Raw genomic sequence first — 25,445 nt, 5'->3', positions numbered from 1 at the left:
TTTTAAGCATATTGCCGAAGAGTTTCCCATGATTCGGGTACGTACATGTTTTGGCGAATTCGATATCCATAAACATCTTGAATTCCAAATAATTGTCACCGCCAAAATTATTAAAGACGTAGCTGGAATAGGTACCCAGCAACCACAAAACTGCATTGTTTTTCGTCTGCGGATAAAAATGCACATCAGGACGAGACAGTAGTGCTGACGAAACATTGGCGGTTGTAGTCCTGGTAATAAGAGCTATTTTTTGTCGAAGCCAAACCCAGTTCTGGAGACGGTCCCCGCAGGTGTAACGGTGGATAACTGTATCCGTCAGTTGGCAGCGACGACAGAGAGGGGTGTCACTGAGCCCGATTTTATGTAACCTCTCGTTCGTGCTAACCACATCATTGATGGCTTTGTACCAGGCAGTGCGAGCATCGGAACTGAGGACACGGGAACTGACATTGCGCCATACAATATCCCAGTTCATGCCACCGAGCTTCGTTGCCAAAGGATTCGTTCCTTCGTGTTGTCTCCAGTCCGCTATTATGGCTTGTGCAGTTAAACGTTGAGAGTTCATGACCTCTTTACCGATGTAGCTCCGTGAAAGGTAATAATCTCTGATATGTTTTAGCCGATAGCTGATGGGTTGAATATTCAGCGGTGGGTCAAGACTTTGCGGCCTGACGGCAGTGAATAATTGCGCTGTAATGCCGGAAGGATCATTGTTAATTATAGCGGTCGTCCTTGTAACATAGAGAGCCATCGCTTTCACCTTGATATCTACTAATCCCATCCCTCCATTCTGGGGGTGGAGTGTCGCAGTTTTGGCAGACACGCGAAAAATTTCCCCTCTCCAAATAAAATTGGTCACCTTCGACATAATTTGCTTAGCAATGACTGCAGGCAGTGGCAGGAGCTGCGCCGTGTAGAAGGCTTTGGATAAAATACAGGAGTTGACCAGATGAATCCGATCAAATTGATTGAGGCTTCTGTGGGAATTGTCAATGAGAGCACCGTTAAGTTTACGCACTATTTCCCTCCAGTTTGCCGCCGCCATCTTTAAAGAGGACGCCGTCAATATGATGCCGAGAGCCTTGTGGACGCTGACTTCCTGAGCGTAGCCAACTCGCAAATGCTGGAGGCCACAGAGGTTAATAAATTTACTTTTCTTGTCATTCAATTTAGCCCCCGACGCCGAACAGTATCGCTGGAGGTGAGCCGCTAAAGTGGTGACATCATTCTCATTGCGGACAACCACACCCACATCGTCGGCATAGGCGCCTACGACAGTTTTTTCTCCTGAAAGTGTTAGCCCTGTGAGTTTCGCCTGCAGTTGGAGTAACAGAGGTTCGAGTGAAAGAACAAAAAGTAACATGGACAAAGGGCTGCCTTGTGGAATCCCTCTGTTGATTTGAATCGGTTGGGTTAGTTGCGAGTTGACAGAAAGCCTTGCGTTGATCCCCAGTGCCATGTTTGTGATCATGTCAATTGCGTTCTGCAAGAAACCGAATCTTTTCATGGTTTCAAGGAGGTACTCGTGAGCGACGAGGTCAAAGGCTTTAAAAAAGTCCAGAAAGATCAGCCCACACTTCACGTTACTGGCGTTCGTTAACGCAATGATATCCCGGTAAAAAGCTGCCGTGTGCAATACAGTTCTCCCGAAGGCACATGTCTGCTGACGTCCAATGAATTTAGCAGTGAGGGGCATCATTCGCGTGTTGATTGCACGGGCGACTATTTTATAATCGGAGTTTAACAATGAAATGGGGCGGAAGTTGGCGATATTTTTGGTACCTCTGCCTTTAGGGATAAGCACAATTGTGCATTCCTTAAAGGCAAGTGGTATAGGCTTCCCTTGAAAAACTTCGTTCACTAATTGGGTGATTTTGTCCCCGATGATGTGCCAATACCTCCTGTAGAATTCAATGGGTAATCCGTCAGGACCAGGGGACTTCCTGATCGGCGAGTGGCAGACAATCTCCAAAACATCTTTATTACTAAATTCTAATGAAATTGTGTCATTGTCTTCTCTAGTTATAGTAGAGGAAATGGCACTAAACAGTTCGTCAGAGCAGCCGTCATGAGTAGCCGCTGACGTGTAGGTGTCAACAAAATAGTCGTGTAGTGCCTTGATAATCTCTCGCTGGGTGTCGACAGTCGTGCCATCCCCGAGTTTCAGGGCCTCAATAAAAGTCCTCCTTCTGTTCTTAGCATGTTTGACAAGGTGGTATAGAGCGGCTGTTTCATCGTCCCTGACCGACTTCACTTTAGATTTGATCTTAAGACCTTCCAGTTGCATCCTCTTAAGATTGATTAATTTCGCCTTTATTTTTCGAATGTCGTCTATTCTGGTGTGCGCGGCGTCGGCTCTATCACAGAGGTCGCGTAAGATAGTGTAGTAGAACTCCATCGTCTTCTTTATCGCGGCTGCTCTTTCAATACCGAAGAATATAACAACTTTTCGCAGTTTGGGTTTTGCATGCTGAGTCCACCACGCTATGGTGCTACGAAAGTTTGCGGTAGTGCGCAAGCACTGCTCCCAAGCGCGTCGCACCGCCGCCTCTAGGTCAGCATCCGTTAATAAGGAGACGTTCAAGTTCCATTGATTTTTATACCAACGCGTTGGTTGTGGCAGCAAATTCAGGCACGCAACGACACCACTGTGATCAGAGAAGCTGGAGGGTATTGTTTCAATTTGTAACAAGACATTCTCTAAAACGTCGGAAACATAAATCCTGTCAATTCTGCTGCAGGAATTCGCGACGATGTGTGTGAATCGTACCAAGGTCGGGTACCTAATTTCCCACGCGTCTTTCAGTTTGAGGTCGGTCACGAGACGCTTTAATTCAGGCGAATAATTAAAATTCGGGGACTGATCTTTCTGGGATAAAACACAATTAAAATCACCTCCAATGATAACACGTTCGGGATTTTTCCGTAACAAATAGATGATTTGTTCCTTAAAAAAGTTTGCTCGTTCCGCCCTATAGGTACTGCCAGAAGGCGCGTACAAGTTAATGATGGTGACGCCAAAAACGGTGACACCCACACCTCTACCGGAATCTAACTTGTCAACCTGAGTGGCGGGAATGCCTTCTCTAAGTAAGATGGCAGTCCCCACGTTCGAGTCGGGGGAAAAATTTGTAATAGCAACAAAACCAGGAAGAGTTAAGTGTGGCATGGCCACCTCCTGCAAAAGAGCGATATCTGTTCCCGACTCATAGAGATATTGTTTTAAGGCACTCAGTTTCACCTCCGACCGGATTTTATTAATATTTAATGTCGTGATCGTATAGGCCTGCGACATTATGACAGTACGTGGAAGAGGCGGAAGGAGCAAATATCTTTAAAGGGCAACATCTTCATGCCATTCCATATTTGTGGCCGGGAAATTCGTGTCTGTGACGTCACTGAGTTGTATTCGTGCGTCTTTGTTCTTACTCTTTTTACGCACAGCATTTACATTAGGTTGCACTCGGATCCTGGGGCGGACACTGTGGAGCACCTCTGCAGCTGGCGGCGTGGGAGGGTCGTGGGTGATGTCAAGCTGCTCTCCCGGCACATCCCGCGAAGGGATGGCACGCGGCGACACCGCCGGCGAGCGAGCAGCTGAACTATCACTCGCACTATCAGCCTGTTTGGCAACATTCTCTGCCCGCAGCTGTTTGTTGTCACCGACAGACCCGGACAGCTGTGTTTGTATTATTTCCTGGAGTTGTTGACATTCCCCTTGTTGTGAGTCCTGAACCGAAGCGGCTGCCACGTGATGTGTACCGTCGGCGCTCAGAGATGTTTGTATACCACCATCACAGACCTCTGTGTGTGTACGTCCTGCAGGAATGTGAGCCACACGTACAGGTTGGTCGGCCTGAGTTGGCTGTAGCGGAAGTTCTAAGGCACTAGCCAGTGGCAACTGCTTAACTTCCACGGAAGTATCGGCACTTGAAATTGTGGGAGGAGAAGCGTCCACAATAGCCTCACCGATCGGAGCTTTCGCTTCCGAGCCGGATTCCCGATCGTCCTTTTTCGCGGTCTCATGCGCACTAGAGGTGTCGGTATCAGAGCCACTGCTGTCACAAGTTCTGCGCCTCTTATTGGTCGCGGCATCGAGTTTTGCAGGGGGCAACGCACCTTTGTCTCTCCGAACCAGAACCGGAAACTCATCAGAACGAGTTTCTTGTTGCTGTTCCGAAGGCATTTCAGAATTAGGGAGCCCAATCTCCGTCATCGGCTTGGCTGCCACTACATCCGCCAAAGTAAGCCTTTTACGCTGCTGGAGGGAATTCTTTAACACAAACATGCGCCTGGGGCAGTCTTGACGCAAGTGACCACTCTCATTACAGATATGACAGGTCGGTGTTTGGCCAATATAAGTAACGTGAGCTTTATAGTCACAAACAAGTATATGGGATGGAATATTCTGCTTGACATGCATTTCGACAGATCGAACGCCACTGTAACATTGAACCTATGTTGACTTGACCACCGTTCGAGTCGAATCTGTTTAACGTCACCGAATTTGGACAGTACCTCCTTTAGATAACAATTTTCTACTTCAGGGGGTAAGTTGAAAATACGCACGTTCGTGTAGTCTACATCGGCATTGGAAATGAGCACTGTACTTACAGAGTCGTCCCGGTGTCGGAAAATAGCACTTCCTCCGTGCTTCGTCATGATCTTCTCCAGTAATACAGCATTCAGTAATTTAACAAAGAAACAATACTGCTCGGTATCATAATAGGCGGTGTGCACTTGGTCAGATGTAATCCCAATAACATCAACGATCCAGTCATGTATCTCCAGTGAACTCGGTTGCACAGATCGGGTGGACTTGTCGAAATCAAAACGGAGTAAACACTTTCGCGGAAATAACCTGGACATTGCAGCAGATAGCGAGCGGTAAACCCGCTACAATAAGAACGCAACAAAAATACAAATGGAAAACGATATAAACTGCAGAATAACACAACACTAGCAAACAGTAATATGAGTGGAAAACACGCCTTGTGAACACGCGGTGGAGCGGAGCACTGACACGTCCGACCAGCACGGTGTCGCAAGCGCGACTCTCAGGCCGCACAAGTAAGCAAGTCTGCACCCCTCCACCTACTGAGATCTTGCCGCACTTGCTAGTTGCAGCATCCTAGCTGGACCATATTCTCAAAGAGGTTTCTTAATCTGACACCTACAACATGCGCTGTGCTGAACAAAAGTGTATGTGAATGCTGAAAGAGCTGCTTGAGTTGTGTGACAGTATTTCGACCGTGTGAAGTGCAAATGTTATCGTGACACGAACAATCCGCCCACTACGTAGCGTTCTGTGTCAGCACGCAGTTTTCGACAGTACTCTGTGTCCATAGCTGTTTTCATAGCTAGGCTGCTTCCAGCACGAAGCATCCGCCATACGAAAGTGGCTGTTTCGCGATTTTGATTACCTGATCCTTCGGCATCACTTCATGTACGAATACTGGCAAGAATTCCCGCTACATTCGAAGGTGCTCCTTCCACTTCCAGCCTACTTGGTTGCTTCATTAGCCACGCAAACACTTCCTGAGGACCATACGTGTAATAACATCGCATCTTATCGGCTTAATTACATGATACCGCTGAATTTAAGAGCGCTACAGGCATCCGGTTCCATGGTGTAATGGTTAGCACTCTGGTCTTTGAATCCAGCGATCCGAGTTCGAGTCTCGGTGGAACCTGACGCTGTGTTTTGCGATCGTTTCTAGAAATGTGTACGAGCCGGTGGTTGGAATTGTATATGCAGAAATTTAACTAGGATCATGAAATGCAAAGTGTTAATAGCAGTCCACACGTGAGTGGGGAGCGCTCCAAATGCTTATGCTTTTGCTACTAGGATTAATAACGAGACGTAAGGGGTTCAACTGCGAGAAGACGACCTCAGCTGTTCCTCCCCGCAGGAAAGACATCTCACCGTTTTGGGTGCTGCATGCGCATGCATTTACCAAACTTGCATGCGATGTACTAGTTCCTGGGGAACGAATAGAATCGTTGTACGTGCCAGTCTTTACGTATAGATATAAGTAAGCGGAGACGGCTTAATCCTGCCACGTAGATTGCTTTCCATAAGACGCACCTGAGAGTCTCATGGGCCGGTGGCCCGACATGCAGTTTGTCCTGCTGCATGGCTTACTTTCAGAGACTCGCAAGTTTATCGTAGTGCTGGGTTGTCGCGAAAGTGAAAAGTAGGGCCTGTCCGGGATTTGAACCCGGGACCTCCTGCACCCAAAGCAGGAATCATACCCCTAGACCAACAGGCCGCACAAGTAATCAAGTCTGCACCCCTCCACCTACTGAGATCTTGCCGCACTTGCTAGTTGCAGCATCCTAGCTGGACCATTTTCTCAAAGAGGTTTCTTAATCTGACACCTACAACATGCGCTGTGCTGAACACCAGTGTATGTGAATGCTGAAAGAGCTGCTTGAGTTGTGTGACAGTATTTCGACCGTGTGAAGTGCAAATGTTATCGTGACACGAACAATCCGCCCACTACGTAGCGTTCTGTGTCAGCACGCAGTTTTCGACAGTACTCTGTGTCCATAGCTGTTTTCATAGTTAGGCTGCTTCCAGCACGAAGCATCCGCCATACGAAAGTGGCTGTTTCGCGATTTTGATTACCTGGTCCTTCGACATCACTTCATGTACGAATACTGGCAAGAATTCCCGCTACATTCGAAGGTGCTCCTTCCACTTCCAGCCTACTTGGTTGCTTCATTAGCCACGCAAACACTTCCTGAGGACCATACGTGTAATAACATCGCATCTTATCGGCTTAATTACATGATACCACTGAATTTAAGAGCGCTACAGGCATCCGGTTCCATGGTGTAATGGTTAGCACTCTGGACTTTGAATCCAGCGATCCGAGTTCGAGTCTCGGTGGAACCTGACGCTGTGTTTTGCGATCGTTTCTAGAAATGTGTACGAGCCGGTGGTTGGAATTGTATATGCAGAAATTTAACTAGGATCATGAAATGCAAAGTGTTAATAGCAGTCCACACGTGAGTGGGGAGCGCTCCAAATGCTTATGCTTTTGCTACTAGGATTAATAACGAGACGTAAGGGGTTCAACTGCGAGAAGACGACCTCAGCTGTTCCTCCCCGCAGGAAAGACATCTCACCGTTTTGGGTGCTGCATGCGCATGCATTTACCAAACTTGCATGCGATGTACTAGTTCCTGGGGAACGAATAGAATCGTTGTACGTGCCAGTCTTTACGTATAGATATAAGTAAGCGGAGACGGCTTAATCCTGCCACGTAGATTGCTTTCCATAAGACGCACCTGAGAGTCTCATGGGCCGGTGGCCCGACATGCAGTTTGTCCTGCTGCATGGCTTACTTTCAGAGACTCGCAAGTTTATCGTAGTGCTGGGTTGTCGCGAAAGTGAAAAGTAGGGCCTGTCCGGGATTTGAACCCGTGACCTCCTGCACCCAAAGCAGGAATCATACCCCTAGACCAACAGGCCGCACAAGTAAGCATGTCTGCACCCCTCCACCTACTGAGATCTTGTCGCACTTGCTAGTTGCAGCATCCTAGCTGGACCATATTCTCAAAGAGGTTTCTTAATCTGACACCTACAACATGCGCTGTGCTGAACACCAGGGTATGTGAATGCTGAAAGAGCTGCTTGAGTTGTGTGACAGTATTTCGACCGTGTGAAGTGCAAATGTTATCGTGACACGAACAATCCACCCACTACGTAGCGTTCTGTGTCAGCACGCAGTTTTCGACAGTACTCTGTGTCCATAGCTGTTTTCATAGTTAGGCTGCTTCCAGCACGAAGCATCCGCCATACGAAAGTGGCTGTTTCGCGATTTTGATTACCTGGTCCTTCGACATCACTTCATGTACGAATACTGGCAAGAATTCCCGCTACATTCGAAGGTGCTCCTTCCACTTCCAGCCTACTTGGTTGCTTCATTAGCCACGCAAACACTTCCTGAGGACCATACGTGTAATAATATCGCATCTTATCAGCTTAACTACATGATACCACTGAATTTAAGAGCGCTACAGGCATCCGGTTCCATGGTGTAATGGTTAGCACTCTGGACTTTGAATCCAGCGATCCGAGTTCGAGTCTCGGTGGAACATGCCGCTGTGTTTTGCGATCGTTTCTAGAAATGTGTACGAGCCGGTGGTTGGAATTGTATATGCAGAAATTTAACTAGGATCATGAAATGAAAAGTGTTAATAGCAGTTCACACGTGAGTGGGGAGCGCTCCAAATGCTTATCCTTTTGCTACTAGGATTAATAACGAGACGTAAGGGGTTCAACTGCGAGAAGACGACCTCAGCTGTTCCTCCCCGCAGGAAAGACATCTCACCGTTTTGGGTGCTGCATGCGCATGCATTTACCAAACTTGCATGCGATGTACTAGTTCCTGGGGAACGAATAGAATCGTTGTACGTGCCAGTCTTTACGTATAGATATAAGTAAGCGGAGACGGCTTAATCCTGCCACGTAGATTGCTTTCCATAAGACGCACCTGAGAGTCTCATGGGCCGGTGGCCCGACATGCAGTTTGTCCTGCTGCATGGCTTACTTTCAGAGACTCGCAAGTTTATCGTAGTGCTGGGTTGTCGCGAAAGTGAAAAGTAGGGCCTGTCCGGGATTTGAACCCGGGACCTCCTGCACCCAAAGCAGGAATCATACCCCTAGACCAACAGGCCGCACAAGTAAGCAAGTCTGCACCCCTCCACCTACTGAGATCTTGCCGCACTTGCTAGTTGCAGCATCCTAGCTGGACCATATTCTCAAAGAGGTTTCTTAATCTGACACCTACAACATGCGCTGTGCTGAACACCAGTGTATGTGAATGCTGAAAGAGCTGCTTGAGTTGTGTGACAGTATTTCGACCGTGTGAAGTGCAAATGTTATCGTGACACGAACAATCCGCCCACTACGTAGCGTTCTGTGTCAGCACGCAGTTTTCGACAGTACTCTGTGTCCATAGCTGTTTTCATAGTTAGGCTGCTTCCAGCACGAAGCATCCGCCATACGAAAGTGGCTGTTTCGCGATTTTGATTACCTGGTCCTTCGACATCACTTCATGTACGAATACTGGCAAGAATTCCCGCTACATTCGAAGGTGCTCCTTCCACTTCCAGCCTACTTGGTTGCTTCATTAGCCACGCAAACACTTCCTGAGGACCATACGTGTAATAACATCGCATCTTATCGGCTTAATTACATGATACCACTGAATTTAAGAGCGCTACAGGCATCCGGTTCCATGGTGTAATGGTTAGCACTCTGGACTTTGAATCCAGCGATCCGAGTTCGAGTCTCGGTGGAACCTGACGCTGTGTTTTGCGATCGTTTCTAGAAATGTGTACGAGCCGGTGGTTGGAATTGTATATGCAGAAATTTAACTAGGATCATGAAATGCAAAGTGTTAATAGCAGTCCACACGTGAGTGGGGAGCGCTCCAAATGCTTATGCTTTTGCTACTAGGATTAATAACGAGACGTAAGGGGTTCAACTGCGAGAAGACGACCTCAGCTGTTCCTCCCCGCAGGAAAGACATCTCACCGTTTTGGGTGCTGCATGCGCATGCATTTACCAAACTTGCATGCGATGTACTAGTTCCTGGGGAACGAATAGAATCGTTGTACGTGCCAGTCTTTACGTATAGATATAAGTAAGCGGAGACGGCTTAATCCTGCCACGTAGATTGCTTTCCATAAGACGCACCTGAGAGTCTCATGGGCCGGTGGCCCGACATGCAGTTTGTCCTGCTGCATGGCTTACTTTCAGAGACTCGCAAGTTTATCGTAGTGCTGGGTTGTCGCGAAAGTGAAAAGTAGGGCCTGTCCGGGATTTGAACCCGTGACCTCCTGCACCCAAAGCAGGAATCATACCCCTAGACCAACAGGCCGCACGAGTAAGCAAGTCTGCACCCCTCCACCTACTGAGATCTTGTCGCACTTGCTAGTTGCAGCATCCTAGCTGGACCATATTCTCAAAGAGGTTTCTTAATCTGACACCTACAACATGCGCTGTGCTGAACACCAGTGTATGTGAATGCTGAAAGAGCTGCTTGAGTTGTGTGACAGTATTTCGACCGTGTGAAGTGCAAATGTTATCGTGACACGAACAATCCACCCACTACGTAGCGTTCTGTGTCAGCACGCAGTTTTCGACAGTACTCTGTGTCCATAGCTGTTTTCATAGTTAGGCTGCTTCCAGCACGAAGCATCCGCCATACGAAAGTGGCTGTTTCGCGATTTTGATTACCTGGTCCTTCGACATCACTTCATGTACGAATACTGGCAAGAATTCCCGCTACATTCGAAGGTGCTCCTTCCACTTCCAGCCTACTTGGTTGCTTCATTAGCCACGCAAACACTTCCTGAGGACCATACGTGTAATAATATCGCATCTTATCGGCTTAATTACATGATACCACTGAATTTAAGAGCGCTACAGGCATCCGGTTCCATGGTGTAATGGTTAGCACTCTGGACTTTGAATCCAGCGATCCGAGTTCGAGTCTCGGTGGAACCTGCCGCTGTGTTTTGCGATCGTTTCTAGAAATGTGTACGAGCCGGTGGTTGGAATTGTATATGCAGAAATTTAACTAGGATCATGAAATGCAAAGTGTTAATAGCAGTTCACACGTGAGTGGGGAGCGCTCCAAATGCTTATCCTTTTGCTACTAGGATTAATAACGAGACGTAAGGGGTTCAACTGCGAGAAGACGACCTCAGCTGTTCCTCCCCACAGGAAAGACATCTCACCGTTTTGGGTGCTGCATGCGCATGCATTTACCAAACTTGCATGCGATGTACTAGTTCCTGGGGAACGAATAGAATCGTTGTACGTGCCAGTCTTTACGTATAGATATAAGTAAGCGGAGACGGCTTAATCCTGCCACGTAGATTGCTTTCCATAAGACGCACCTGAGAGTCTCATGGGCCTGTGGCCCGACATGCAGTTTGTCCTGCTGCATGGCTTACTTTCAGAGACTCGCAAGTTTATCGTAGTGCTGGGTTGTCGCGAAAGTGAAAAGTAGAGCCTGTCCGGGATTTGAACCCTGGACCTCCTGCATCCAAAGCAGGAATCATACCCCTAGACCAACAGGCCGCACAAGTGAGCAAGTCTGCACCCCTCCACCTACTGAGATCTTGCCGCACTTGCTAGTTGCAGCATCCTAGCTGGACCATATTCTCAAAGAGGTTTCTTAATCTGACACCTACAACATGCGCTGTGCTGAACACCAGTGTATGTGAATGCTGAAAGAGCTGCTTGAGTTGTGTGACAGTATTTCGACCGTGTGAAGTGCAAATGTTATCGTGACACGAACAATCCGCCCACTACGTAGCGTTCTGTGTCAGCACGCAGTTTTCGACAGTACTCTGTGTCCATAGCTGTTTTCATAGCTAGGCTGCTTCCAGCACGAAGCATCCGCCATACGAAAGTGGCTGTTTCGCGATTTTGATTACCTGATCCTTCGGCATCACTTCATGTACGAATACTGGCAAGAATTCCCGCTATATTCGAAGGTGCTCCTTCCACTTCCAGCCTACTTGGTTGCTTCATTAGCCACGCAAACACTTCCTGAGGACCATACGTGTAATAACATCGCATCTTATCGGCTTAATTACATGATACCGCTGAATTTAAGAGCGATACAGGCATCCGGTTCCATGGTGTAATGGTTAGCACTCTGGACTTTGAATCCAGCGGTCCGAGTTCGAGTCTCTGTGGAACCTGCCGCTGTGTTTTGCGATCGTTTCTAGAAATGTGTACGAGCCGGTGGTTGGAATTGTATATGCAGAAATTTAACTAGGATCATGAAATGCAAAGTGTTAATAGCAGTCCACACGTGAGTGGGGAGCGCTCCAAATGCTTATGCTTTTGCTACTAGGATTAATAACGAGACGTAAGGGGTTCAACTGCGAGAAGACGACCTCAGCTGTTCCTCCCCGCAGGAAAGACATCTCACCGTTTTGGGTGCTGCATGCGCATGCATTTACCAAACTTGCATGCGATGTACTAGTTCCTGGGGAACGAATAGAATCGTTGTACGTGCCAGTCTTTACGTATAGATATAAGTAAGCGGAGACGGCTTAATCCTGCCACGTAGATTGCTTTCCATAAGACGCACCTGAGAGTCTCATGGGCCGGTGGCCCGACATGCAGTTTGTCCTGCTGCATGGCTTACTTTCAGAGACTCGCAAGTTTATCGTAGTGCTGGGTTGTCGCGAAAGTGAAAAGTAGGGCCTGTCCGGGATTTGAACCCGGTACCTCCTGCACCCAAAGCAGGAATCATACCCCTAGACCAACAGGCCGCACAAGTAAGCAAGTCTGCACCCCTCCACCTACTGAGATCTTGCCGCACTTGCTAGTTGCAGCATCCTAGCTGGACCATATTCTCAAAGAGGTTTCTTAATCTGGCACCTACAACATGCGCTGTGCTGAACACCAGCGTATGTGAATACTGAAAGAGCTGCTTGAGTTGTGTGACAGTATTTCGACCGTGTGTAGTGCAAATGTTATCGTGACACGAACAATCCGCCCACTACGTAGCGTTCTGTGTCAGCACGCAGTTTTCGACAGTCCTCTGTGTCCATAGCTGTTTTCATAGCTAGGCTGCTTCCGGCACGAAGCATCCGCCATACGAAAGTGGCTGTTTCGCGATTTTGATTACCTGATCCTTCGACATCACTTCATGTACGAATACTGGCAAGAATTCCCGCTACATTCGAAGGTGCTCCTTCCACTTCCAGCCTACTTGGTTGCTTCATTAGCCACGCAAACACTTCCTGAGGACCATACGTGTAATAACATCGCATCTTATCGGCTTAATTACATGATACCACTGAATTTAAGAGCGCTATGGGCATCCGGTTCCATGGTGTAATGGTTAGCACTCTGGACTTTGAATCCAGCGATCCGAGTTCGAGTCTCGGTGGAACCTGACGCTGTGTTTTGCGATCGTTTCTAGAAATGTGTACGAGCCGGTGGTTGGAATTGTATATGCAGAAATTTAGCTAGGATCATGAAATGCAAAGTGTTAATAGCAGTCCACACGTGAGTGGGGAGCGCTCCAAATGCTTATGCTTTTGCTACTAGGATTAATAACGAGACGTAAGGGGTTCAACTGCGAGAAGACGACCTCAGCTGTTCCTCCCCGCAGGAAAGACATCTCACCGTTTTGGGTGCTGCATGCGCATGCATTTACCAAACTTGCATGCGATGTACTAGTTCCTGGGGAACGAATAGAATCGTTGTACGTGCCAGTCTTTACGTATAGATATAAGTAAGCGGAGACGGCTTAATCCTGCCACGTAGATTGCTTTCCATAAGACGCACCTGAGAGTCTCATGGGCCGGTGGCCCGACATGCAGTTTGTCCTGCTGCATGGCTTACTTTCAGAGACTCGCAAGTTTATCGTAGTGCTGGGTTGTCGCGAAAGTGAAAAGTAGGGCCTGTCCGGGATTTGAACACGTGACCTCCTGCACCCAAAGCAGGAATCATACCCCTAGACCAACAGGCCGCACAAGTAAGCATGTCTGCACCCCTCCACCTACTGAGATCTTGTCGCACTTGCTAGTTGCAGCATCCTAGCTGGACCATATTCTCAAAGAGGTTTCTTAATCTGACACCTACAACATGCGCTGTGCTGAACACCAGTGTATGTGAATGCTGAAAGAGCTGCTTGAGTTGTGTGACAGTATTTCGACCGTGTGAAGTGCAAATGTTATCGTGACACGAACAATCCACCCACTACGTAGCGTTCTGTGTCAGCACGCAGTTTTCGACAGTACTCTGTGTCCATAGCTGTTTTCATAGTTAGGCTGCTTCCAGCACGAAGCATCCGCCATACGAAAGTGGCTGTTTCGCGATTTTGATTACCTGGTCCTTCGACATCACTTCATGTACGAATACTGGCAAGAATTCCCGCTACATTCGAAGGTGCTCCTTCCACTTCCAGCCTACTTGGTTGCTTCATTAGCCACGCAAACACTTCCTGAGGACCATACGTGTAATAATATCGCATCTTATCGGCTTAATTACATGATACCACTGAATTTAAGAGCGCTACAGGCATCCGGTTCCATGGTGTAATGGTTAGCACTCTGGACTTTGAATCCAGCGATCCGAGTTCGAGTCTCGGTGGAACCTGCCGCTGTGTTTTGCGATCGTTTCTAGAAATGTGTACGAGCCGGTGGTTGGAATTGTATATGCAGAAATTTAACTAGGATCATGAAATGCAAAGTGTTAATAGCAGTTCACACGTGAGTGGGGAGCGCTCCAAATGCTTATCCTTTTGCTACTAAGATTAATAACGAGACGTAAGGGGTTCAACTGCGAGAAGACGACCTCAGCTGTTCCTCCCCGCAGGAAAGACATCTCACCGTTTTGGGTGCTGCATGCGCATGCATTTACCAAACTTGCATGCGATGTACTAGTTCCTGGGGAACGAATAGAATCGTTGTACGTGCCAGTCTTTACGTATAGATATAAGTAAGCGGAGACGGCTTAATCCTGCCACGTAGATTGCTTTCCATAAGACGCACCTGAGAGTCTCATGGGCCGGTGGCCCGACATGCAGTTTGTCCTGCTGCATGGCTTACTTTCAGAGACTCGCAAGTTTATCGTAGTGCTGGGTTGTCGCGAAAGTGAAAAGTAGGGCCTGTCCGGGATTTGAACCCGGGACCTCCTACACCCAAAGCAGGAATCATACCCCTAGACCAACAGGCCGCACAAGTAAGCAAGTCTGCACCCCTCCACCTACTGAGATCTTGCCGCACTTGCTAGTTGCAGCATCCTAGCTGGACCATATTCTCAAAGAGGTTTCTTAATCTGACACCTACAACATGCGCTGTGCTGAACACCAGTGTATGTGAATGCTGAAAGAGCTGCTTGAGTTGTGTGACAGTATTTCGACCGTGTGAAGTGCAAATGTTATCGTGACACGAACAATCCGCCCACTACGTAGCGTTCTGTGTCAGCACGCAGTTTTCGACAGTACTCTGTGTCCATAGCTGTTTTCATAGTTAGGCTGCTTCCAGCACGAAGCATCCGCCATACGAAAGTGGCTGTTTCGCGATTTTGATTACCTGGTCCTTCGACATCACTTCATGTACGAATACTGGCAAGAATTCCCGCTACATTCGAAGGTGCTCCTTCCACTTCCAGCCTACTTGGTTGCTTCATTAGCCACGCAAACACTTCCTGAGGACCATACGTGTAATAACATCGCATCTTATCGGCTTAATTACATGATACCACTGAATTTAAGAGCGCTACAGGCATCCGGTTCCATGGTGTAATGGTTAGCACTCTGGACTTTGAATCCAGCGATCCGAGTTCGAGTCTCGGTGGAACCTGACGCTGTGTTTTGCGATCGTTTCTAGAAATGTGTACGAGCCGGTGGTTGGAATTGTATATGCAGAAATTTAACTAGGATCATGAAATGCAAAGTGTTAATAGCAGTCCACACGTGAGTGGGGAGCGCTCCAAATGCTTATGCTTTTGCTACTAGGATTAATAACGAGACGTAAGGGGTTCAACTGCGAGAAGACGACCTCAGCTGTTCCTCCCCGCAGGAAAGACATCTCACCGTTTTGGGTGCTGCATGCGCATGCATTTACCAAACTTGCATGCGATGTACTAGTTCCTGGGGAACGAATAGAATCGTTGTACGTGCCAGTCTTTACGTATAGATATAAGTAAGCGGAGACGGCTTAATCCTGCCACGTAGATTGCTTTCCATAAGACGCACCTGAGAGTCTCATGGGCCGGTGGCCCGACATGCAGTTTGTCCTGCTGCATGGCTTACTTTCAGAGACTCGCAAGTTTATCGTAGTGTTGGGTTGTCGCGAAAGTGAAAAGTAGGGCCTGTCCGGGATTTGAACCCGTGACCTCCTGCACCCAAAGCAGGAATCATACCCCTAGACCAACAGGCCGCACAAGTAAGCAAGTCTGCACCCCTCCACCTACTGAGATCTTGTCGCACTTGCTAGTTGCAGCATCCTAGCTGGACCATATTCTCAAAGAGGTTTCTTAATCTGACACCTACAACATGCGCTGTGCTGAACACCAGTGTATGTGAATGCTGAAAGAGCTGCTTGAGTTGTGTGACAGTATTTCGACCGTGTGAAGTGCAAATGTTATCGTGACACGAACAATCCACCCACTACGTAGCGTTCTGTGTCAGCACGCAGTTTTCGACAGTACTCTGTGTCCATAGCTGTTTTCATAGTTAGGCTGCTTCCAGCACGAAGCATCCGCCATACGAAAGTGGCTGTTTCGCGATTTTGATTACCTGGTCCTTCGACATCACTTCATGTACGAATACTGGCAAGAATTCCCGCTACATTCGAAGGTGCTCCTTCCACTTCCAGCCTACTTGGTTGCTTCATTAGCCACGCAAACACTTCCTGAGGACCATACGTGTAATAATATCGCATCTTATCGGCTTAATTACATGATACCACTGAATTTAAGAGCGCTATAGGCATCCGGTTCCATGGTGTAATGGTTAGCACTCTGGACTTTGAATCCAGCGATCCGAGTTCGAGTCTCGGTGGAACCTGCCGCTGTGTTTTGCGATCGTTTCTAGAAATGTGTACGAGCCGGTGGTTGGAATTGTATATGCAGAAATTTAACTAGGATCATGAAATGCAAAGTGTTAATAGCAGTTCACACGTGAGTGGGGAGCGCTCCAAATGCTTATCCTTTTGCTACTAGGATTAATAACGAGACGTAAGGGGTTCAACTGCGAGAAGACGACCTCAGCTGTTCCTCCCCGCAGGAAAGACATCTCACCGTTTTGGGTGCTGCATGCGCATGCATTTACCAAACTTGCATGCGATGTACTAGTTCCTGGGGAACGAATAGAATCGTTGTACGTGCCAGTCTTTACGTATAGATATAAGTAAGCGGAGACGGCTTAATCCTGCCACGTAGATTGCTTTCCATAAGACGCACCTGAGAGTCTCATGGGCCTGTGGCCCGACGTGCAGTTTGTCCTGCTGCATGGCTTACTTTCAGAGACTCGCAAGTTTATCGTAGTGCTGGGTTGTCGCGAAAGTGAAAAGTAGAGCCTGTCCGGGATTTGAACCCTGGACCTCCTGCATCCAAAGCAGGAATCATACCCCTAGACCAACAGGCCGCACAAGTGAGCAAGTCTGCACCCCTCCACCTACTGAGATCTTGCCGCACTTGCTAGTTGCAGCATCCTAGCTGGACCATATTCTCAAAGAGGTTTCTTAATCTGACACCTACAACATGCGCTGTGCTGAACACCAGTGTATGTGAATGCTGAAAGAGCTGCTTGAGTTGTGTGACAGTATTTCGACCGTGTGAAGTGCAAATGTTATCGTGACACGAACAATCCGCCCACTACGTAGCGTTCTGTGTCAGCACGCAGTTTTCGACAGTACTCTGTGTCCATAGCTGTTTTCATAGCTAGGCTGCTTCCAGCACGTAGCATCCGCCATACGAAAGTGGCTGTTTCGCGATTTTGATTACCTGATCCTTCGGCATCACTTCATGTACGAATACTGGCAAGAATTCCCGCTATATTCGAAGGTGCTCCTTCCACTTCCAGCCTACTTGGTTGCTTCATTAGCCACGCAAACACTTCCTGAGGACCATACGTGTAATAACATCGCATCTTATCGGCTTAATTACATGATACCGCTGAATTTAAGAGCGATACAGGCATCCGGTTCCATGGTGTAATGGTTAGCACTCTGGACTTTGAATCCAGCGGTCCGAGTTCGAGTCTCTGTGGAACCTGCCGCTGTGTTTTGCGATCGTTTCTAGAAATGTGTACGAGCCGGTGGTTGGAATTGTATATGCAGAAATTTAACTAGGATCATGAAATGCAAAGTGTTAATAGCAGTCCACACGTGAGTGGGGAGCGCTCCAAATGCTTATGCTTTTGCTACTAGGATTAATAACGAGACGTAAGGGGTTCAACTGCGAGAAGACGACCTCAGCTGTTCCTCCCCGCAGGAAAGACATCTCACCGTTTTGGGTGCTGCATGCGCATGCATTTACCAAACTTGCATGCGATGTACTAGTTCCTGGGGAACGAATAGAATCGTTGTACGTGCCAGTCTTTACGTATAGATATAAGTAAGCGGAGACGGCTTAATCCTGCCACGTAGATTGCTTTCCATAAGACGCACCTGAGAGTCTCTGGGGCCGGTGGCCCGACATGCAGTTTGTCCTGCTGCATGGCTTACTTTCAGAGACTCGCAAGTTTATCGTAGTGCTGGGTTGTCGCGAAAGTGAAAAGTAGGGCCTGTCCGGGATTTGAACCCGGTACCTCCTGCACCCAAAGCAGGAATCATACCCCTAGACCAACAGGCCGCACAAGTAAGCAAGTCTGCACCCCTCCACCTACTGAGATCTTGCCGCACTTGCTAGTTGCAGCATCCTAGCTGGACCATATTCTCAAAGAGGTTTCTTAATCTGGCACCTACAACATGCGCTGTGCTGAACACCAGTGTATGTGAATACTGAAAGAGCTGCTTGAGTTGTGTGACAGTATTTCGACCGTGTGTAGTGCAAATGTTATCGTGACACGAACAATCCGCCCACTACGTAGCGTTCTGTGTCAGCACGCAGTTTTCGACAGTCCTCTGTGTCCATAGCTGTTTTCATAGCTAGGCTGCTTCCGGCACGAAGCATCCGCCATACGAAAGTGGCTGTTTCGCGATTTTGATTAACTGATCCTTCGACATCACTTCATGTACGAATACTGGCAAGAATTCCCGCTACATTCGAAGGTGCTCCTTCCACTTCCAGCCTACTTGGTTGCTTCATTAGCCACGCAAACACTTCCTGAGGACCATACGTGTAATAACATCGCATCTTATCGGCTTAATTACATGATACCACTGAATTTAGAAGCGCTACAGGCATCCGGTTCCATGGTGTAATGGTTAGCACTCTGGACTTTGAATCCAGCGATCCGAGTTCGAGTCTCGGTGGAACCTGACGCTGTGTTTTGCGATCGTTTCTAGAAATGTGTACGAGCCGGTGGTTGGAATTGTATATGCAGAAATTTAACTAGGATCATGAAATGCAAAGTGTTAATAGCAGTCCACACGTGAGTGGGGAGCGCTCCAAATGCTTATGCTTTTGCTACTAGGATTAATAACGAGACGTAAGGGGTTCAACTGCGAGAAGACGACCTCAGCTTTTCCTCCCCGCAGGAAAGACATCTCACCGTTTTGGGTGCTGCATGCGCATGCATTTACCAAACTTGCATGCGATGTACTAGTTCCTGGGGAACGAATAGAATCGTTGTACGTGCCAGTCTTTACGTATAGATATAAGTAAGCGGAGACGGCTTAATCCTGCCACGTAGATTGCTTTCCATAAGACGCACCTGAGAGTCTCATGGGCCGGTGGCCCGACATGCAGTTTGTCCTGCTGCATGGCTTACTTTCAGAGACTCGCAAGTTTATCGTAGTGCTGGGTTGTCGCGAAAGTGAAAAGTAGGGCCTGTCCGGGATTTGAACCCGTGACCTCCTGCACCCAAAGCAGGAATCATACCCCTAGACCAACAGGCCGCACAAGTAAGCAAGTCTGCACCCCTCCACCTACTGAGATCTTGTCGCACTTGCTAGTTGCAGCATCCTAGCTGGACCATATTCTCAAAGAGGTTTCTTAATCTGACACCTACAACATGCGCTGTGCTGAACACCAGTGTATGTGAATGCTGAAAGAGCTGCTTGAGTTGTGTGACAGTATTTCGACCGTGTGTAGTGCAAATGTTATCGTGACACGAACAATCCGCCCACTACGTAGCGTTCTGTGTCAGCACGCAGTTTTCGACAGTACTCTGTGTCCATAGCTGTTTTCATAGCTAGGCTGCTTCCAGCACGAAGCATCCGCCATACGAAAGTGGCTGTTTCGCGATTTTGATTACCTGATCCTTCGACATCACTTCATGTACGAATACTGGCAAGAATTCCCGCTACATTCGAAGGTGCTCCTTCCACTTCCAGCCTACTTGGTTGCTTCATTAGCCACGCAAACACTTCCTGAGGACCATACGTGTAATAACATCGCATCTTATCGGCTTCATTACATGATACCACTGAATTTAAGAGCGCTACAGGCATCCGGTTCCATGGTGTAATGGTTAGCAGTCTGGACTTTGAATCCAGCGATCCGAGTTCGAGTCTCGGTGGAACCTGACGCTGTGTTTTGCGATCGTTTCTAGAAATGTGTACGAGCCGGTGGTTGGAATTGTATATGCAGAAATTTAACTAGGATCATGAAATGCAAAGTGTTAATAGCAGTTCACACGTGAGTGGGGAGCGCTCCAAATGCTTATCCTTTTGCTACTAGGATTAATAACGAGACGTAAGGGGTTCAACTGCGAGAAGACGACCTCAGCTGTTCCTCCCCGCAGGAAAGACATCTCACCGTTTTGGGTGCTGCATGCGCATGCATTTACCAAACTTGCATGCGATGTACTAGTTCCTGGGGAACGAATAGAATCGTTGTACATGCCAGTCTTTACGTATAGATATAAGTAAGCGGAGACGGCTTAATCCTGCCACGTAGATTGCTTTCCATAAGACGCACCTGAGAGTCTCATGGGCCGGTGGCCCGACATGCAGTTTGTCCTGCTGCATGGCTTACTTTCAGAGACTCGCAAGTTTATCGTAGTGCTGGGTTGTCGCGAAAGTGAAAAGTAGGGCCTGTCCGGGATTTGAACCCGGTACCTCCTGCACCCAAAGCAGGAATCATACCCCTAGACCAACAGGCCGCACAAGTAAGCAAGTCTGCACCCCTCCACCTACTGAGATCTTGCCGCACTTGCTAGTTGCAGCATCCTAGCTGGACCATATTCTCAAAGAGGTTTCTTAATCTGGCACCTACAACATGCGCTGTGCTGAACACCAGTGTATGTGAATACTGAAAGAGCTGCTTGAGTTGTGTGACAGTATTTCGACCGTGTGTAGTGCAAATGTTATCGTGACACGAACAATCCGCCCACTACGTAGCGTTCTGTGTCAGCACGCAGTTTTCGACAGTCCTCTGTGTCCATAGCTGTTTTCATAGCTAGGCTGCTTCCGGCACGAAGCATCCGCCATACGAAAGTGGCTGTTTCGCGATTTTGATTACCTGATCCTTCGACATCACTTCATGTACGAATACTGGCAAGAATTCCCGCTACATTCGAAGGTGCTCCTTCCACTTCCAGCCTACTTGGTTGCTTCATTAGCCACGCAAACACTTCCTGAGGACCATACGTGTAATAACATCGCATCTTATCGGCTTAATTACATGATACCACTGAATTTAAGAGCGCTACAGGCATCCGGTTCCATGGTGTAATGGTTAGCACTCTGGACTTTGAATCCAGCGATCCGAGTTCGAGTCTCGGTGGAACCTGACGCTGTGTTTTGCGATCGTTTCTAGAAATGTGTACGAGCCGGTGGTTGGAATTGTATATGCAGAAATTTAACTAGGATCATGAAATGCAAAGTGTTAATAGCAGTCCACACGTGAGTGGGGAGCGCTCCAAATGCTTATGCTTTTGCTACTAGGATTAATAACGAGACGTAAGGGGTTCAACTGCGAGAAGACGACCTCAGCTGTTCCTCCCCGCAGGAAAGACATCTCACCGTTTTGGGTGCTGCATGCGCATGCATTTACCAAACTTGCATGCGATGTACTAGTTCCTGGGGAACGAATAGAATCGTTGTACGTGCCAGTCTTTACGTATAGATATAAGTAAGCGGAGACGGCTTAATCCTGCCACGTAGATTGCTTTCCATAAGACGCACCTGAGAGTCTCATGGGCCGGTGGCCCGACATGCAGTTTGTCCTGCTGCATGGCTTACTTTCAGAGACTCGCAAGTTTATCGTAGTGCTGGGTTGTCGCGAAAGTGAAAAGTAGGGCCTGTCCGGGATTTGAACCCGTGACCTCCTGCACCCAAAGCAGGAATCATACCCCTAGACCAACAGGCCGCACAAGTAAGCAAGTCTGCACCCCTCCACCTACTGAGATCTTGTCGCACTTGCTAGTTGCAGCATCCTAGCTGGACCATATTCTCAAAGAGGTTTCTTAATCTGACACCTACAACATGCGCTGTGCTGAACACCAGTGTATGTGAATGCTGAAAGAGCTGCTTGAGTTGTGTGACAGTATTTCGACCGTGTGTAGTGCAAATGTTATCGTGACACGAACAATCCGCCCACTACGTAGCGTTCTGTGTCAGCACGCAGTTTTCGACAGTACTCTGTGTCCATAGCTGTTTTCATAGCTAGGCTGCTTCCAGCACGAAGCATCCGCCATACGAAAGTGGCTGTTTCGCGATTTTGATTACCTGATCCTTCGACATCACTTCATGTACGAATACTGGCAAGAATTCCCGCTACATTCGAAGGTGCTCCTTCCACTTCCAGCCTACTTGGTTGCTTCATTAGCCACGCAAACACTTCCTGAGGACCATACGTGTAATAACATCGCATCTTATCGGTTTAATTACATGATACCACTGAATTTAAGAGCGCTACAGGCATCCGGTTCCATGGTGTAATGGTTAGCACTCTGGACTTTGAATCCAGCGATCCGAGTTCGAGTCTCGGTGGAACCTGCCGCTGTGTTTTGCGATCGTTCCTAGAAATGTGTACGAGCCGGTGGTTGGAATTGTACATGCAGAAATTTAACTAGGATCATGAAATGCAAAGTGTTAATAGCAGTTCACACGTGAGTGGGGAGCGCTCCAAATGCTTATCCTTTTGCTACTAGGATTAATAACGAGACGTAAGGGGTTCAACTGCGAGAAGACGACCTCAGCTGTTCCTCCCCGCAGGAAAGACATCTCACCGTTTTGGGTGCTGCATGCGCATGCATTTACCAAACTTGCATGCGATGTACTAGTTCCTGGGGAACGAATAGAATCGTTGTACGTGCCAGTCTTTACGTATAGATATAAGTAAGCGGAGACGGCTTAATCCTGCCACGTAGATTGCTTTCCATAAGACGCACCTGAGAGTCTCATGGGCCGGTGGCCCGACATGCAGTTTGTCCTGCTGCATGGCTTACTTTCAGAGAATCGCAAGTTTGTCGTAGTGCTGGGTTGTCGCGAAAGTGAAAAGTAGGGCCTAATCGGGATTTGAACCCGGGACCTCCTGCATCCAAAGCAGGAATCATACCCCTAGACCAACAGGCCGCACAAGTAAGCAAGTCTGCACCCCTCCACCTACTGAGATCTTGCCGCACTTGCTAGTTGCAGCATCCTAGCTGGACCATTTTCTCAAAGAGGTTTCTTAATCTGACACCTACAACATGCGCTGTGCTGAACACCAGTGTATGTGAATGCTGAAAGAGCTGCTTGAGTTGTGTGACAGTATTTCGACCGTGTGAAGTGCAAATGTTATCGTGACACGAACAATCCGCCCACTACGTAGCGTTCTGTGTCAGCACGCAGTTTTCGACAGTCCTCTGTGTCCATAGCTGTTTTCATAGCTAGGCTGCTTCCGGCACGAAGCATCCGCCATACGAAAGTGGCTGTTTCGCGATTTTGATTACCTGATCCTTCGACATCACTTCATGTACGAATACTGGCAAGAATTCCCGCTACATTCGAAGGTGCTCCTTCCACTTCCAGCCTACTTGGTTGCTTCATTAGCCACGCAAACACTTCCTGAGGACCATACGTGTAATAACATCGCATCTTATCGGCTTAATTACATGATACCACTGAATTTAAGAGCGCTACAGGCATCCGGTTCCATGGTGTAATGGTTAGCACTCTGGACTTTGAATCCAGCGATCCGAGTTCGAGTCTCGGTGGAACCTGCCGCTGTGTTTTGCGATCGTTTCTAGAAATGTGTACGAGCCGGTGGTTGGAATTGTATATGCAGAAATTTAACTAGGATCATGAAATGCAAAGTGTTAATAGCAGTTCACACGTGAGTGGGGAGCGCTCCAAATGCTTATCCTTTTGCTACTAGGCTTAATAACGAGACGTAAGGGGTTCAACTGCGAGAAGACGACCTCAGCTGTTCCTCCCCGCAGGAAAGACATCTCACCGTTTTGGGTGCTGCATGCGCATGCATTTACCAAACTTGCATGCGATGTACTAGTTCCTGGGGAACGAATAGAATCGTTGTACGTGCCAGTCTTTACGTATAGATATAAGTAAGCGGAGACGGCTTAATCCTGCCACGTAGATTGCTTTCCATAAGACGCACCTGAGAGTCTCATGGGCCTGTGGCCCGACGTGCAGTTTGTCCTGCTGCATGGCTTACTTTCAGAGACTCGCAAGTTTATCGTAGTGCTGGGTTGTCGCGGAAGTGAAAAGTAGAGCCTGTCCGGGATTTGAACCCTGGACCTCCTGCATCCAAAGCAGGAATCATACCCCTAGACCAACAGGCCGCACAAGTAAGCAAGTCTGCACCCCTCCACCTACTGAGATCTTGCCGCACTTGCTAGTTGCAGCATCCTAGCTGGACCATATCCTCAAAGAGGTTTCTTAATCTGACACCTACAACATGCGCTGTGCTGAACACCAGTGTATGTGAATGCTGAAAGAGCTGCTTGAGTTGTGTGACAGTATTTCGACCGTGTGTAGTGCAAATGTTATCGTGACACGAACAATCCGCCCACTACGTAGCGTTCTGTGTCAGCACGCAGTTTTCGACAGTACTCTGTGTCCATAGCTGTTTTCATAGCTAGGCTGCTTCCAGCACGTAGCATCCGCCATACGAAAGTGGCTGTTTCGCGATTTTGATTACCTGATCCTTCGGCATCACTTCATGTACGAATACTGGCAAGAATTCCCGCTACATTCGAAGGTGCTCCTTCCACTTCCAGCCTACTTGGTTGCTTCATTAGCCACGCAAACACTTCCTGAGGACCATACGTGTAATAACATCGCATCTTATCGGCTTAATTACATGATACCGCTGAATTTAAGAGCGCTACAGGCATCCGGTTCCATGGTGTAATGGTTAGCACTCTGGACTTTGAATCCAGCGGTCCGAGTTCGAGTCTCTGTGGTACCTGACGCTGTGTTTTGCGATCGTTTCTAGAAATGTGTACGAGCCGGTGGTTGGAATTGTATATGCAGAAATTTAACTAGGATCATGAAATGCAAAGTGTTAATAGCAGTCCACACGTGAGTGGGGAGCGCTCCAAATGCTTATGCTTTTGCTACTAGGATTAATAACGAGACGTAAGGGGTTCAACTGCGAGAAGACGACCTCAGCTGTTCCTCCCCGCAGGAAAGACATCTCACCGTTTTGGGTGCTGCATGCGCATGCATTTACCAAACTTGCATGCGATGTACTAGTTCCTGGGGAACGAATAGAATCGTTGTACGTGCCAGTCTTTACGTATAGATATAAGTAAGCGGAGACGGCTTAATCCTGCCACGTAGATTGCTTTCCATAAGACGCACCTGAGAGTCTCATGGGCCGGTGGCCCGAC

At 48.0% G+C, this 25,445-nt stretch overlaps 32 non-coding genes across 32 annotated transcripts; 17 read left to right on the top strand and 15 right to left on the bottom strand.

Moving 5' to 3' along the window:
- The first annotated feature begins 5,621 nt into the window (after positions 1–5,621).
- Positions 5,622–5,693, top strand: Trnaq-uug. Its single transcript has one exon. It is a non-coding gene; the product is annotated as a tRNA-Gln (tRNA).
- A 507-nt stretch (positions 5,694–6,200) lies between these two features.
- Trnap-ugg lies at positions 6,201–6,272 on the bottom strand. Its single transcript has one exon. It is a non-coding gene; the product is annotated as a tRNA-Pro (tRNA).
- A 557-nt stretch (positions 6,273–6,829) lies between these two features.
- On the top strand, positions 6,830–6,901 carry Trnaq-uug. Its single transcript has one exon. It is a non-coding gene; the product is annotated as a tRNA-Gln (tRNA).
- Positions 6,902–7,408: 507 nt separating this feature from the next.
- Positions 7,409–7,480, bottom strand: Trnap-ugg. Its single transcript has one exon. It is a non-coding gene; the product is annotated as a tRNA-Pro (tRNA).
- A 557-nt stretch (positions 7,481–8,037) lies between these two features.
- On the top strand, positions 8,038–8,113 carry Trnaq-uug. Its single transcript has one exon. It is a non-coding gene; the product is annotated as a tRNA-Gln (tRNA).
- Positions 8,114–8,616: 503 nt separating this feature from the next.
- Positions 8,617–8,688, bottom strand: Trnap-ugg. Its single transcript has one exon. It is a non-coding gene; the product is annotated as a tRNA-Pro (tRNA).
- A 557-nt stretch (positions 8,689–9,245) lies between these two features.
- Positions 9,246–9,317, top strand: Trnaq-uug. The gene has a single exon. It is a non-coding gene; the product is annotated as a tRNA-Gln (tRNA).
- Positions 9,318–9,824: 507 nt separating this feature from the next.
- On the bottom strand, positions 9,825–9,896 carry Trnap-ugg. Its single transcript has one exon. It is a non-coding gene; the product is annotated as a tRNA-Pro (tRNA).
- Positions 9,897–10,453: 557 nt separating this feature from the next.
- Positions 10,454–10,525, top strand: Trnaq-uug. Its single transcript has one exon. It is a non-coding gene; the product is annotated as a tRNA-Gln (tRNA).
- A 507-nt stretch (positions 10,526–11,032) lies between these two features.
- Positions 11,033–11,104, bottom strand: Trnap-ugg. The gene has a single exon. It is a non-coding gene; the product is annotated as a tRNA-Pro (tRNA).
- Positions 11,105–11,661: 557 nt separating this feature from the next.
- Positions 11,662–11,733, top strand: Trnaq-uug. The gene has a single exon. It is a non-coding gene; the product is annotated as a tRNA-Gln (tRNA).
- Positions 11,734–12,240: 507 nt separating this feature from the next.
- On the bottom strand, positions 12,241–12,312 carry Trnap-ugg. The gene has a single exon. It is a non-coding gene; the product is annotated as a tRNA-Pro (tRNA).
- A 557-nt stretch (positions 12,313–12,869) lies between these two features.
- On the top strand, positions 12,870–12,941 carry Trnaq-uug. Its single transcript has one exon. It is a non-coding gene; the product is annotated as a tRNA-Gln (tRNA).
- Positions 12,942–14,077: 1,136 nt separating this feature from the next.
- On the top strand, positions 14,078–14,149 carry Trnaq-uug. Its single transcript has one exon. It is a non-coding gene; the product is annotated as a tRNA-Gln (tRNA).
- A 507-nt stretch (positions 14,150–14,656) lies between these two features.
- Trnap-ugg lies at positions 14,657–14,728 on the bottom strand. Its single transcript has one exon. It is a non-coding gene; the product is annotated as a tRNA-Pro (tRNA).
- Positions 14,729–15,285: 557 nt separating this feature from the next.
- Trnaq-uug lies at positions 15,286–15,357 on the top strand. The gene has a single exon. It is a non-coding gene; the product is annotated as a tRNA-Gln (tRNA).
- Positions 15,358–15,864: 507 nt separating this feature from the next.
- On the bottom strand, positions 15,865–15,936 carry Trnap-ugg. The gene has a single exon. It is a non-coding gene; the product is annotated as a tRNA-Pro (tRNA).
- A 557-nt stretch (positions 15,937–16,493) lies between these two features.
- Trnaq-uug lies at positions 16,494–16,565 on the top strand. Its single transcript has one exon. It is a non-coding gene; the product is annotated as a tRNA-Gln (tRNA).
- A 507-nt stretch (positions 16,566–17,072) lies between these two features.
- Positions 17,073–17,144, bottom strand: Trnap-ugg. Its single transcript has one exon. It is a non-coding gene; the product is annotated as a tRNA-Pro (tRNA).
- A 557-nt stretch (positions 17,145–17,701) lies between these two features.
- Trnaq-uug lies at positions 17,702–17,773 on the top strand. The gene has a single exon. It is a non-coding gene; the product is annotated as a tRNA-Gln (tRNA).
- A 507-nt stretch (positions 17,774–18,280) lies between these two features.
- Positions 18,281–18,352, bottom strand: Trnap-ugg. The gene has a single exon. It is a non-coding gene; the product is annotated as a tRNA-Pro (tRNA).
- A 557-nt stretch (positions 18,353–18,909) lies between these two features.
- On the top strand, positions 18,910–18,981 carry Trnaq-uug. Its single transcript has one exon. It is a non-coding gene; the product is annotated as a tRNA-Gln (tRNA).
- Positions 18,982–19,488: 507 nt separating this feature from the next.
- Trnap-ugg lies at positions 19,489–19,560 on the bottom strand. The gene has a single exon. It is a non-coding gene; the product is annotated as a tRNA-Pro (tRNA).
- A 557-nt stretch (positions 19,561–20,117) lies between these two features.
- Positions 20,118–20,189, top strand: Trnaq-uug. The gene has a single exon. It is a non-coding gene; the product is annotated as a tRNA-Gln (tRNA).
- Positions 20,190–20,696: 507 nt separating this feature from the next.
- Positions 20,697–20,768, bottom strand: Trnap-ugg. The gene has a single exon. It is a non-coding gene; the product is annotated as a tRNA-Pro (tRNA).
- Positions 20,769–21,325: 557 nt separating this feature from the next.
- Positions 21,326–21,397, top strand: Trnaq-uug. The gene has a single exon. It is a non-coding gene; the product is annotated as a tRNA-Gln (tRNA).
- A 507-nt stretch (positions 21,398–21,904) lies between these two features.
- On the bottom strand, positions 21,905–21,976 carry Trnap-ugg. Its single transcript has one exon. It is a non-coding gene; the product is annotated as a tRNA-Pro (tRNA).
- A 557-nt stretch (positions 21,977–22,533) lies between these two features.
- Trnaq-uug lies at positions 22,534–22,605 on the top strand. Its single transcript has one exon. It is a non-coding gene; the product is annotated as a tRNA-Gln (tRNA).
- Positions 22,606–23,112: 507 nt separating this feature from the next.
- Positions 23,113–23,184, bottom strand: Trnap-ugg. The gene has a single exon. It is a non-coding gene; the product is annotated as a tRNA-Pro (tRNA).
- A 557-nt stretch (positions 23,185–23,741) lies between these two features.
- Positions 23,742–23,813, top strand: Trnaq-uug. Its single transcript has one exon. It is a non-coding gene; the product is annotated as a tRNA-Gln (tRNA).
- Positions 23,814–24,320: 507 nt separating this feature from the next.
- On the bottom strand, positions 24,321–24,392 carry Trnap-ugg. Its single transcript has one exon. It is a non-coding gene; the product is annotated as a tRNA-Pro (tRNA).
- A 557-nt stretch (positions 24,393–24,949) lies between these two features.
- Trnaq-uug lies at positions 24,950–25,021 on the top strand. Its single transcript has one exon. It is a non-coding gene; the product is annotated as a tRNA-Gln (tRNA).
- Positions 25,022–25,445: the final 424 nt, after the last annotated feature.

Source organism: Schistocerca americana, chromosome 2, assembly GCF_021461395.2.
Source record: "Schistocerca americana isolate TAMUIC-IGC-003095 chromosome 2, iqSchAmer2.1, whole genome shotgun sequence".
Lineage (NCBI taxonomy): Eukaryota > Metazoa > Arthropoda > Insecta > Orthoptera > Acrididae > Schistocerca > Schistocerca americana.
Note: the sequence above shows the minus strand (reverse complement) of the source record. Positions and strands in the feature narration are given on the sequence as shown.